The sequence below is a fragment of the Aegilops tauschii genome, chromosome 3 (genome assembly GCF_002575655.3).
Source record: "Aegilops tauschii subsp. strangulata cultivar AL8/78 chromosome 3, Aet v6.0, whole genome shotgun sequence".
Taxonomy (NCBI): Eukaryota; Viridiplantae; Streptophyta; class Magnoliopsida; order Poales; family Poaceae; genus Aegilops; species Aegilops tauschii.
Genome location: NC_053037.3, coordinates 249,684,674 through 249,697,346, shown reverse-complemented (window position 1 = coordinate 249,697,346; position 12,673 = coordinate 249,684,674).

Genomic DNA, 12,673 nt, shown 5'->3' with positions numbered 1-12,673 from the left:
CGACCTTCATCATGGACACCACGTGCATCCTCTACTTCCACTTCACCATCACCTCCATCAGGTGCCACCTCCAGCCGTGATACAAGAAAGCAGGCACAACCACCACTCTCTGCCAAGAGCACACCTGCCGGGCCTACGCAGAGCTCTTCTTCTTCCATGGCGTCAATAGGGCACACAAGTGATATTATTTGTCGTCGTTGTAAGGGAAGAGGACATTATGCAAGAGAATGCAAATCTCAGCGTGTGATGATTGCTACTGAGGATGGTGGGTATGAGTCCGCTAGTGACTATGATGAGGAGACTTTGGCTCTTATTACACATGAAGAACATGGTGGAGATGATTCTGAAAATGAGACGCAATACATGGCTCCTGAAGACAGTGACATGTATGAATGTTTAGTTGCTCAACGTGTTTTGAGTGTGCAGGTCACACAAGCAGAGCAGAATCAGAGGCATAATTTGTTCCATACAAAGGGAGTTGTGAAGGAACGTTCTGTTCGCATCATCATAGATGGAGGGAGCTGTAACAACTTGGCTAGCATGGAGATGGTGGAGAAGCTATCTCTCACCACAAGACCACATCCACATCCTTACTACATCCAATGGTTCAACAACAGCGGCAAGGTTAAGGTAACACGTACTGTTCGTGTGCATTTTAGTATCTCTACATATGCTGATTATGTTGATTGTGATGTGGTACCCATGCAAGCATGTTCCTTATTACTTGGTAGACCATGGCAATTTGATAAAAATTCTGTACACCATGGTAGAAACAATCAGTATACTCTTGTTCATAAGGATAAAAATATTAGTTTGCTTCCTATGACTCCTGATTCCATTTTGAAAGATGACATTAATAGAGCTAATAAAGCAAAACAGGAGAAAAATAAGAGTGAAAATCAGATTGTGGCAAAAGAATTTGAGCAACAAATGAAACCTAATAATAAACCATCTAGTGTTGTTTCTGAAATTAAATTGAAAAGTGCATGTTTACTTGCCGCAAAATCTGATATTGATGAGCTGGATTTCAGCAAATCTGTTTGCTATGCTTTTGTGTGCAAAGAGGCATTATTTTCATTCGAGGACGTGCCTTCCTCTTTGCCCCCTGCTGTCACTAACATTTTGCAGGAGTTCACTGACGTCTTCCCACAAGACGTGCCACCGGGATTACCACCTATTCGAGGGATTAAGCATCAAATTGACTTAATTCCCGGTGCATCGCTACCCAACCGTGCACCATACCGTACTAATCCAGAGGAGACGAAGGAGATTATGCATCAAGTACAGGAGCTGCTCGACAAAGGTTATATACGCGAATCTCTTAGTCCTTGTGTTGTTCCTATTATACTAGTGCCTAAAAAGGATGGTACGTCGCGTATGTGTGTTGATTGTAGAGGCATTAATAATATTACTATTCGTTATCGTCATCCTATTCCTAGGCTAGATGATATGCTTGATGAATTGAGTGGCTCTACAATATTCTCCAAAGTTGATTTGCGTAGTGGATACCATCAAATTCGTATGAAATTGGGAGATGAATGGAAAACTGCATTTAAAACTAAGTTTGGTTTATATGAGTGGTTAGTCATGCCTTTTGGGTTAACTAATGCACCTAGTACTTTCATGAGACTAATGAACGAAGTTTTACGTGCTTTCATTGGACGATTTGTGGTAGTCTATTTTGATGATATACTGATTTATAGCAAATCTTTGGAAGAACATTTGGAACATTTACGTGCTGTTTTTATTGCTCTACGTGATGCACGTTTGTTTGGTAACCTTGGGAAGTGCACCTTTTGCACCGACCGAGTATCTTTTCTTGGCTATGTTGTTACTCCACAGGGAATTGAAGTTGATAAAGCCAAGATTGAAGCTATTGAGAGTTGGCCGCAGCCCAAAACGGTCACACAAGTGCGGAGTTTTCTTGGACTCGTTGGTTTCTATATGCATTTTGTGAGAGATTTTAGCACCATTGCTGCACCTCTCAACGAGCTTACAAAGAAGGATGTGCCTTTTGTTTGGGGTACCGCACAGGAAGAAGCCTTCACGGTATTGAAAGATAAGTTGACACACGCTCCTTTACTCCAACTTCCTGATTTTAATAAGACTTTTGAGCTTGAATGTGATGCTAGTGGAATTGGATTAGGAGGTGTGTTATTACAAGATGGTAAACCTGTTGCATACTTTTCTGAAAAATTGAGTGGGCCTAGTCTGAATTATTCTACTTATGATAAAGAACTATATGCTCTTGTTCGGACTTTAGAAACATGGCAACATTATTTATGGCCCAAAGAATTTGTTATACATTCTGATCATGAATCTTTGAAACATATTAAAAGTCAAGCTAAACTGAATCGTAGACATGCTAAATGGGTTGAATTCATTGAAACTTTCCCTTATATCATTAAACACAAGAAGGGTATATGTTATTGCTGATGCATTGTCTCGTCGCTATACTATGCTTTCACAACTTCAAAATATTTGGTTTGGAGACCATCAAAGATCAATATGTGCATGATGCTAATTTTAAAGATGTTTTGCAGAATTGTAAAGAAGGAAGAACCTGGAACAAGTTTGTCGTTAATGATGGATTTGTGTTCCGTGCTAACAAGCTATGCATTCCAGCTAGCTCTCTTCGTCTTTTGTTGTTGCAGGAGGCACATGGAGGAGGATTAATGGGACACTTTGGCGTGAAGAAGACGGAGGACGTACTTGCTACACATTTCTTTTGGCCAAAGATGAGACGGGATGTTGAGCGTTTTGTTGCTCGCTGCACTACATGTCAAAAAGCTAAGTCACGAATCAATCATCATGGTATATATATGCCTTTGCCTGTACCTAGTGTTCCTTGGGAGGATATATCTATGGACTTTGTTTTAGGTTTACCTCGAACAAAGAAGGGGAGGGATAGCATATTTGTTGTCGTGGATAGATTCTCAAAAATGGCACACTTTATACCATGTCATAAAAGCGATGATGCTGTTAATGTTGCTGATTTGTTCTTCCGTGAAATTATTCGTTTGCATGGTGTGCCAAATACTATTGTTTCAGATCGTGATACTAAATTTCTTAGCCACTTTTGGAGATGTTTATGGGCTAAGTTGGGGACTAAACTGCTTTTTAGTACTACTTGTCACCCCCAAACTCATGGACAAACTGAAGTAGTCAATAGAACATTGTCTACTATGCTTAGGGCTGTTTTTAAGAATAATAAGAAAATGTGGGAAGAATGCTTGCCTCATATTGAGTTTGCTTATAATCGTTCATTGCATTCTACTACTAAGATGTGCCCTTTTGAAATTGTGTATGGTTTCCTACCTCGTGCACCTATTGATTTGTTGCCTCTTCCATCTTCGGAGAAGGTTAATTTTGATGCTAAACAACGTGCTGAATTGATCTTAAAAATGCATGAGTTAACTAAGGAAAACATTGAGCGTATGAATGCTAAATATAAACTTGCTGGAGATAAGGGTAGAAAACATGTTGTGTTTGCACCTGGAGATCTTGTTTGGTTACATTTGCGTAAGGATAGATTTCCTGATTTGCGCAAATCAAAGCTAATGCCACGTGCTGATGGTCCTTTTAAGGTGTTAGAGAAAATAAATGATAATGCATATAAACTTGAGCTGCCTGCAGATTTTGGGGTTAGTCCCACTTTTAACATTGCAGATTTGAAGCCTTATTTGGGTGAGGGAGATGAGCTGCCGTCGAGGACGACTTCATTTCAAGAAGGGGAGGATGATGAGGACATCAATACCATTGTTACACCCACAGCCCCTGCTGCTATACATACTGGACCAATTACTAGTGCTCGCGCACGCCAATTAAATTACCAGGTACTTTCGTTTCTTGGTAATGATACTAATGTTCATGAGAATATGATGCTGCCTAAATTGGATACATTTGTTTTGCTTACAAATGAAGGGCCTAGCTTTGAGAAGGATGAACATTGGAGCAAGAACAAGCATGGAGAAGATGGCATGCGCTTGGGGGAGAAGAACGGAGTTACAAGTGATGATTTCAGGACGTTGAAGCCACCATAATGCGTGCATGAAGCCTTGGACGAAATATACAAGATGCTACTTCATAACTTTCGTCCAGAGGCTATTCTAGGTGCTGCGTCACCTTATTATTGGGCCAGGCCCATGTAATTTCGAAATACTTGAGTATAGGCTATTTTTATAGTCCGTATGTGTGGGGAAACAAGAGATAGGGTTGGTTTCGGACCCCTTCCCCAAGGGCCACGAAATTCCCCCCTCTTCCTCCATATATACAGCCCTTAGGGCGTCGTTTAGACTTTGGGTTTTGTTTAGATTAAAAGTTCGCCATAGCTGCAACTTCGCGTACTTCGTTTGTGTTCAACGACCAGACAAAGGCGTCACAGAACCCCACCTTGATCAATAAAGCTTTCATCTTATATTCGCAATATCCAGATTGCAATCTCAGTTTCTTGCTTGCTCTTCGTTTGCTCGCAGGAAACAGACCCTCGTGGTCAGGTTGATCGTGCTCCGGCGTGGTCAATAACCTCTCAGAGTTGGTTTAGCGATTGCGAAGGCGCGACGTCCTCGCACGTTCGTAGTCGGATCGTCAAAGTCGACTTCCATCAAAGCGATATGCATCATCTCATCGAAAGACGGGACACCTTGGCCTCTATCACTAGGGGCCGCCGCTGGGGCCGCGGGAAGCTTACGGGGACGGCCGCGGCCTCTCTTAGGAGGCGGGGAGGCTGGTCCCTCCTTGGAAGCTTTCCCCTTCTCGGCCGCCGAAAACCTCCTCGGCGACGCCATGGAAGCAAGACGAGAAGAGAAGTAGCGGGCGGCAGGAAGACGAAGGATAGATGAGCGGGGGGCTCTGCCCCTCCCCACATTTATAGCCAAGGAAGGCCAACCGCCAGCCTCCACGACCTCGCGCCATGATGATCTTCTGCATGCCGCATCGTTCCGTCAAGTCGAACAGTTGCCGAGGCAGCGTGGGGAAGTGGAGACGCCCACGTCCCATCAATCGCCACGCGTCATCAAGGCCGCAGGCGGTTAGGGCCCGCGCCACTCCGCACTTGCCCTTTGGCTTCGGCTCGAAGCCAAGTCCGAGCGTGCCTTGGGCCTGGGGGCTACTGTCGGCGTTCTGGATATGGGGGTATCCAGACTTGCTTGCCTGCTATCACGCGCAATATGCGATCCTATCCGAGAGGAACTCAAATGCCCCACCAAGGATAGAGCCGCATATTGGAGACGCTTTTGCAAGGTGGATATCATTACATCATACCATTACATAATAGATGGGGATACATACAAAAGGCATACAATGCTACATGAATACAACAACATCATACATGAGGACAACATCCGACTATGGATGAAACACAAACAGAAACTCAAACGACATCAACCCTACTAGCCCGGGTTGCCGACCAGGAACCTATCCCTCAATCGAAGAAGAAGCAAAAGAAGAACTCCAAAACAAGAAAGCATCGCTCTCACGTCAGATCATCGCATTACCTGTACCTGCAACTGATGATGTAGTAAACTATGAGCCACGAGGACTCAGCAATCCCATTACCATGGGTATCAAGACTAGCAAAACTTAATGGGAATGGAGAAGGATAGGTGGTGAGGTTGCAGCAAGCGACTAAGCAATGTATGGTGGCTAACTTACGAGTACAAGAATAAGATGACAAGCTACGCAAACGGTCGCAAACAAGTAATGATCACTAAGTGATCCTGGACTACTTACGTTCAAACATAACCCCACCGTGTTCTCTTCTCGACCCACTCGAAAAGAGACCATCACGGTTACACACGCGGTTGGGTATTTTAATTCAAATCTGGTGTCAAGTTCTCTACAACCGGACATTAAAAATTCTCATCTGCCACATAACCGCGGGCACGACTCTCAAAAGTTTAAACCCTGCAGGGGTGTCCCAACTTAGCCCATGATAAGCTCACGATCCGCGGAGACAATCCTCCATCGCGGGACATCCGATCAGACTCGGGATCCCGGTGCACAAGACATTTCGACAATGGTAAAACTAATCCAGCAAAGCCTCCCGGTGTGTCGACACCCTAATAGTAGCCGCGCGTATCTAGTCTCAGGACACGTCCGGATGGGAAAGCCTACGAGTAAAACCATATCCTCGGGTTGCCCCATGGGGGGCCCGCAGTCTGCCCGTTTGGGACCAACACCATCAGCACTGGCCCCTCCCTGCTATGTAGAAAAATCCTCGGGTTCATGACGCCCTATGCCAATTAATTATTTAGTTCAAGTATTATTATGGCCCCTCCCTGCACGTTCGCGAAGTTGGAAGGAAGCTCAAGTTGATAGGCGAGGTCGCCTCTTTTGCCAATGATCTTGAAAGGACCCACGTATCTAGGGGCAAGCTTCCCTTTGATACCGAAGCGACGAGTGCCTTTCATTGGAGAGACGCGGAGGTAGACATGGTCTCCGAACTCGAAAGCCAAATCACGATGCTTACTATCATAGTAACTCTTCTGGCGCGATTGCGCGGCTTTGAGATTATCACGGATGACTTTACACATTTCTTCAGCTTCAGTGATTAAGTCATTGCCAAGAAGTTGGCGTTCACCAGTCTCTGACCAATTGAGAGGAGTACGGCACTTTCTGCCATAGAGAATCTCGAATGGGGCCTTGCCCGAACTCGCTTGGAAGCTATTGTTGTAGGAGAATTCAGCATATGGAAGACAATCTTCCCATTTCATGCCAAAGGAAATGACACAAGCCCTGAGCATATCTTCCAGAATTTGGTTGACTCGCTCGACTTGGCCACTAGTTTGAGGGTGGAAAGCTGTGCTGAAGCGAATGTTTGTGCCCATGGCCTTCTGGAAGGAGTCCCAGAACTTAGAGGTGAAGATGCTTCCTCGATCTGAAGAAATCAATTGTGGAATGCCATGCAAGGAGACAATTCTGGAGGTGTAAAGCTCTGCTAGCTGAGCTGCTGTGATTGATTCTTTGATTAGAAGGAAATGAGCCACTTTAGAGAGCTTGTCAATGACAACGAAGATCGCATCATTTCCGCGCTTGGACTTGGGAAATCCAGTCACGAAGTCCATTTCGATATGATCAAACTTCCACTCTGGGATAGCAAGAGGTTGGAGGAGACCAGCTGGTCGTTGGTGTTCTGCTTTCACTCTTCGACAGACATCACATTCGTTCACGAATTGAGCAATCTCTCGCTTCATTCGAGTCCACCAATACGACTGCTTGAGGTCATGATACATCTTCGTACTTCCAGGATGAATGGAAAGGAGAGAATTGTGCGCCTCGTTCATAATGACTTTCCTTAGATCACCTTTAGGAACCACAATCCGGTCCTCGAAGAATAAAGTGTCTCTATCATCAATGCGACAGCACTTGTATTTGGAAAGACCCTTGTCGATACCACGTTTCACCTTCTTCACCATGGCATCAAGGAGTTGTGCCTCACGAATTTGATCTTCCAAAGTAGGAGAGACTATGAGGTTGGCAAGAAAGCCTTGAGGGACAACTTGGAGATTCAGCTTGCGGAAAGCTTCACAAAGATCCGGTTGGAAAGGCTTGAGGATTAAGCTGTTGCAATAAGCCTTCCTACTTAAAGCATCTGCAATGACATTAGCCTTGCCTGGAGTATATTCAATACTCGGATTGTACTCTTGAATCATTTCGACCCATCGAGTCTGCCTGAGGTTGAGGTTGGGCTGAGTGAAGATATACTTGAGACTCTTGTGATCAGTGAAAATATCCACTTGTCTTCCCAACAAGAGATGTCTCCACGTTATTAATGCATGGACAACTGCCGCCAACTCAAGATCGTGAGTGGGGTAGTTCTTCTCGTTGGGCTTCAACTGACGAGAGGTATAAGCCACAACTTTCTTCTCTTGCATTAACACAGCACCGAGACCTTGGAGAGAAGCATCGCAGAAAACTTCATACGGCTAGGATTCATCAGGAGGAGTCAAGACAGGAGCTGTGACAAGTTTCTCTTTGAGAGTGTTGAAAGCAACGTCACACTCAGGAGACCAGACAACTTCACATGCTTCTGAAGGAGGTTTGAAAGAGGCTTTGCAATCTTGGAGAAATTCTCAACGAATCTTCGGCAATAGCTTGCAAGACCAAGAAAACTGCGGAGCTGCTTGACATTTTGAGGAGGTTCCCAATTCACAACTGCGGACACCTTCTCGGGGTTAACAGCGATGCCCTTGGCAGAGATGATGTGACCAAGGAAAAGAACTTCATCGAGCCAAAACTCACATTTGGAGAACTTCGCATAGAATTGATACTCTCTGAGCTTGTCGAGCACCAATCGAAATGTTTGGCATGATCCTGCTTATTCTTGGAGAAGACCAAGATATCATCGAGATACACCAGGACGAATTCATTGGTATAGGGGTTGAAGATGTAATTCATCATCTGAGAGAATACTGGAGGAGCATTGACAAGGCCGAAAGACACGACAGTATATTCATAAGAACCAAAGCTTGTTCTGAATGCTGTCTTGGGGATATCTTCTTCACGAATGCGAATCTGATGATAACCCATACGAAGGTCAAGCTTCGAGAATACTTTAGCCCCTTTGAGTTGCTCAAATAGCTCATTGATGTTGGGAAGTGGATACTTGTTCTTGATTGTCTTCTTGTTCAATGGACGGTAGTCGACACAAAGTCGGTCCGTGCCATCCTTCTTCTTGACAAAAAGAACACCACAACCCCAAGGAGAAGAACTCGGTCTGATCAAACCCAGACGCTCTTGTTCATCGAGCTGTTTCTTCGATTCCTTCAGCTCGTTGGGTCCAAGCTTGTATGGACGCTTGCAAACGGGTTCAGTGCCAGGCTCTAGTTCGATAACGAACTCAACTGGCCGATGAGGAGGCATACCCGGAAGCTCTTCTGGAAAGACATCTTGATACTCACAAACGACTGGAATTTGAGAGATGGCATTCAATTCGCCCTTCTCATTGAGAGAGAAAAACCGAATGGTTTCATCACGAGCGGCATAAATAATCACATCCTCAGACGAGTGTGTCAATTGAATTTCCCTGGCAACACAATCAAGTTGAGCCTTGTGCTTAGAAAGCCAGTGCATCCCGAGAATAAGATCAATATCCGAGTCACCAAGAACAATTGGAGAAGACTGAAAATCATAGTCGCCCATCTTGATGGAAACATCCGGAACCATCATACTAGAACTCAAACGTTTACCCGGAGAAACGACATCCATGGGTTTACTCAGATGAGAACAAGTGAATTCATGCTTGGCAAAGAACGGTCTTGACATGAAACAAAGAGATGCACCAGTATCAAAAAGAACTTTTGCAGGAATATCATTAACAGGAAGATTACCCATTATCACATCAGTAGATTCCTCCGCTTGAGCTGCATTCATCATGTTCACCTTAGCAGACTTTGGATTATGCTTGACCACTGCATTGCTGGAAGATCTGACAGGAGGAGGAGGAGGCAGACGTCTTTGGTTGAAGCACTTGTTAGCATAGTGACCTTTCTGCTGACATTTGTTGCAAGTCACCTCTGAGAGTGGACGGTGATAAGGAGCATTGGACTTTGGAGCTTGATTCTGAGACTTGTTCTGATAGCCAGAGTTGGAAGAGTTGGAAGAACCATGGCCACCTTTGTTCTTCTGCTGATAAGGCTGACGAAACGGAGGAGGAGGAGGCAACCAGAACTTCTGTTGCTTAGCTGTCACAAGTGAGGAAGAAGAAGACTGAACTGCGTCCCTGACTCTTTTCTTAGAAGCCTCACACTTGAGCTGAGCAGCCTCTTGCTTCAGTGCCATATTGTAGAATTGATCAAACTGAGTAGGCTCAACAAGAACGAGAGCTAACTGCAGATCCTCTTTGAGGCCACCTCTGAAGTGATAGATCATGCTCTTTTCATCAGGAACGTCTTGTTTAGCGAAGCGAGCAAGTTTCTGAAACTGAATGTTGTATTGATACACAGACATGTTGCCTTGCTTGAGATTGCGGAACTCCTCACGCTTGCTCTCAACAACACTTTGTGGAATGTGGTGCGCTTTGAAGTCCCGACAGAAGTCAGTCCAAGTGATCACACGACCTCCTCTGGAATCTTTGTATTGTTGATACCAATCAGCAGCTTGGTCCTTGAGCTGGAAAGAAGCAAACTTGACATAGTCCTCAGGCCTGACATTGCTACATTCAAAATGCTTGTTGATGTCCACGAGCCAATCATCGGCATCCGTGGCCTCGGCACAGTAGCTGAAAGACTTGGGCTGATTTGCGAGAAACTGGTTGAGAGTGGCAAAGTGAAACTGATTGTTGCCTTGACCTTGATTGCCTTGCCCTTGAGTACGTTCTTGCAAGAGTTGCAGAATCATCTGAGCATTGGCGTTGGTGGCTGCCATGATAGCTTGCCATGCCTCCGGAGGCGGAGGTGGTGGCGGAGGGTTCGCTTGACTCCCTTCATTGCGATCCGGATTCTGACGCGTTGGCGGAGCCATCCTGAAGAGGGTGACATCCGTTAGCATCTTGATAGACAAATAGATAAGTAGAATCAGCGGATAGAAATTGCTACATATAGTCTTCACAATAAACATTCGAACGAAGATGAACGAATGAATTCCGTAGTAAATCATCACACTTCCATAAGTTGAGAAGCCACTTGAAAAAGATATGGAAACAACATATGAATTTGAAGCAACTCGAAAACCACAATACACGATAAAACAAAGTATTGGCTTGCAGAATAAGCCGGAACACACATATGATAGAGATTTCGTCCGAAGTTTTCGTGGTGGGGCCCACACGGGCTCAATCGTACAGCACCATCATGTACAAGGCTGTGCACATGACATACGAAGCGTCCCCGAGTCGGCAAAGCCATGGACTCTTTAAGACACTACGAGACCACTGTAAAATCAACTGATAGAGGCAAAGGTGTCCCGTCTTTCGATGAGATGATGAATATCGCTTTGATGGAAGTCGACTTTGACGATCCGACTACGAACGTGCGAGGACGTCGCGCCTTAGCAATCGCTAAACCAACTCCGAGAGGTTATCGACCACGCCGGAGCACGATCAACCTGACCACGAGGGTCTGTTTCCTGCGAGCAAACGAAGAACAGGCAAGAAACTGAGATTGCAATCTGGATATTGCGAATATAAGATGAAAGCTTTATTGATCAAGGTGGGGTTCTGTGACGCCTTTGTCTGGTCGCTGAACACAAACGAAGTACGCGAAGTTGCAGCTATGGCGAACTTTTAATCTAAACAAAACCCAAAGTCTAAACGACGCCCTAAGGGCTGTATATATGGAGGAAGAGGGGGGGAATTTCGTGGCCCTTGAGGAAGGGGTCCGAAACCAACCCTATCTCTTGTTTCCCCACACATACGGACTCTAAAAACAGCCTATACTTATGTATTTCGAAATTACATGGGCCTGGCCCAATAATAAGGTGACGCAGCACCTAGAATAGCCTCTGGACGAAAGTTATGAAGTAGCATCTTGTATATTTCGTCCAAGGCTTCATGCACGCATTATGGTGGCTTCAACGTCCTGAAATCATCACTTGTAACTCCGTTCTTGTTCCCCATGCGCATGCCATCATCTCCATGCTTGTTCTTGCTCCAATGTTCATCCTTCTCAAAGCTAGGCCCTTCATTTGTAAGCAAAACAAATGTATCCAATTTAGGCAGCATCATATTCTCATGAACATTAGAATCATTAGCAAGAAACGAAAGTACCTGGTAATTTAATTGGCGTGCGCGAGCTCTAGTAATTGGTCCAGTATGTATAGCAGCAGGGACTGTGGGTGTAATAATTGTATTGATGTCCTCATCATCCTCCCCTTCGTGAAATGAAGTCGTCCTCGACGGAAGCTCATCTTCCTCACCCAAATAAGGCTTCAAATCTGCAATATTAAAAGTGGGACTAACCCCAAAATCTGCAGGCAGCTCAAGTTTATATGCATTATCATTTATTTTCTCTAACACCTTAAAAGGACCATCAGCACGTGGCATTAGCTTTGATTTGCGCAAATCAGGAAATCTATCCTTACGCAAATGTAACCAAACAAGATCTCCAGGTGCAAACACAACATGTTTTCTACCCTTATCTCCAGCAAGTTTATATTTAGCATTCATACGCTCAATGTTTTCCTTAGTTAACTCATGCATTTTTAAGATCAATTCAGCACGTTGTTTAGCATCAAAATTAACCTTCTCCGAAGATGGAAGAGGCAACAAATCAATAGGTGCATGAGGTAGGAAACCATACACAATTTCAAAAGGGCACATCTTAGTAGTAGAATGCAATGAACGATTATAAGCAAACTCAATATGAGGCAAGCAGTCTTCCCACATTTTCTTATTATTCTTCAAAACAGCCCTAAGCATAGTAGACAATGTTCTATTGACTACTTCAGTTTGTCCATCAGTTTGGGGGTGACAAGTAGTACTAAAAAGCAGTTTAGTCCCCAACTTAGCCCATAAACATCTCCAAAAGTGGCTAAGAAATTTAGTATCACGATCTGAAACAATAGTATTTGGCACACCATGCAAGCGAATAATTTCACGAAAGAACAAATCAGCAACATTAACAGCATCATCGCTTTTATGACATGGTATAAAGTGCGCCATTTTCGAGAATCTATCCACGACAACAAATATGCTATCCCTCCCCTTCTTTGTTCGAGGTAAACCTAAAACAAAGTC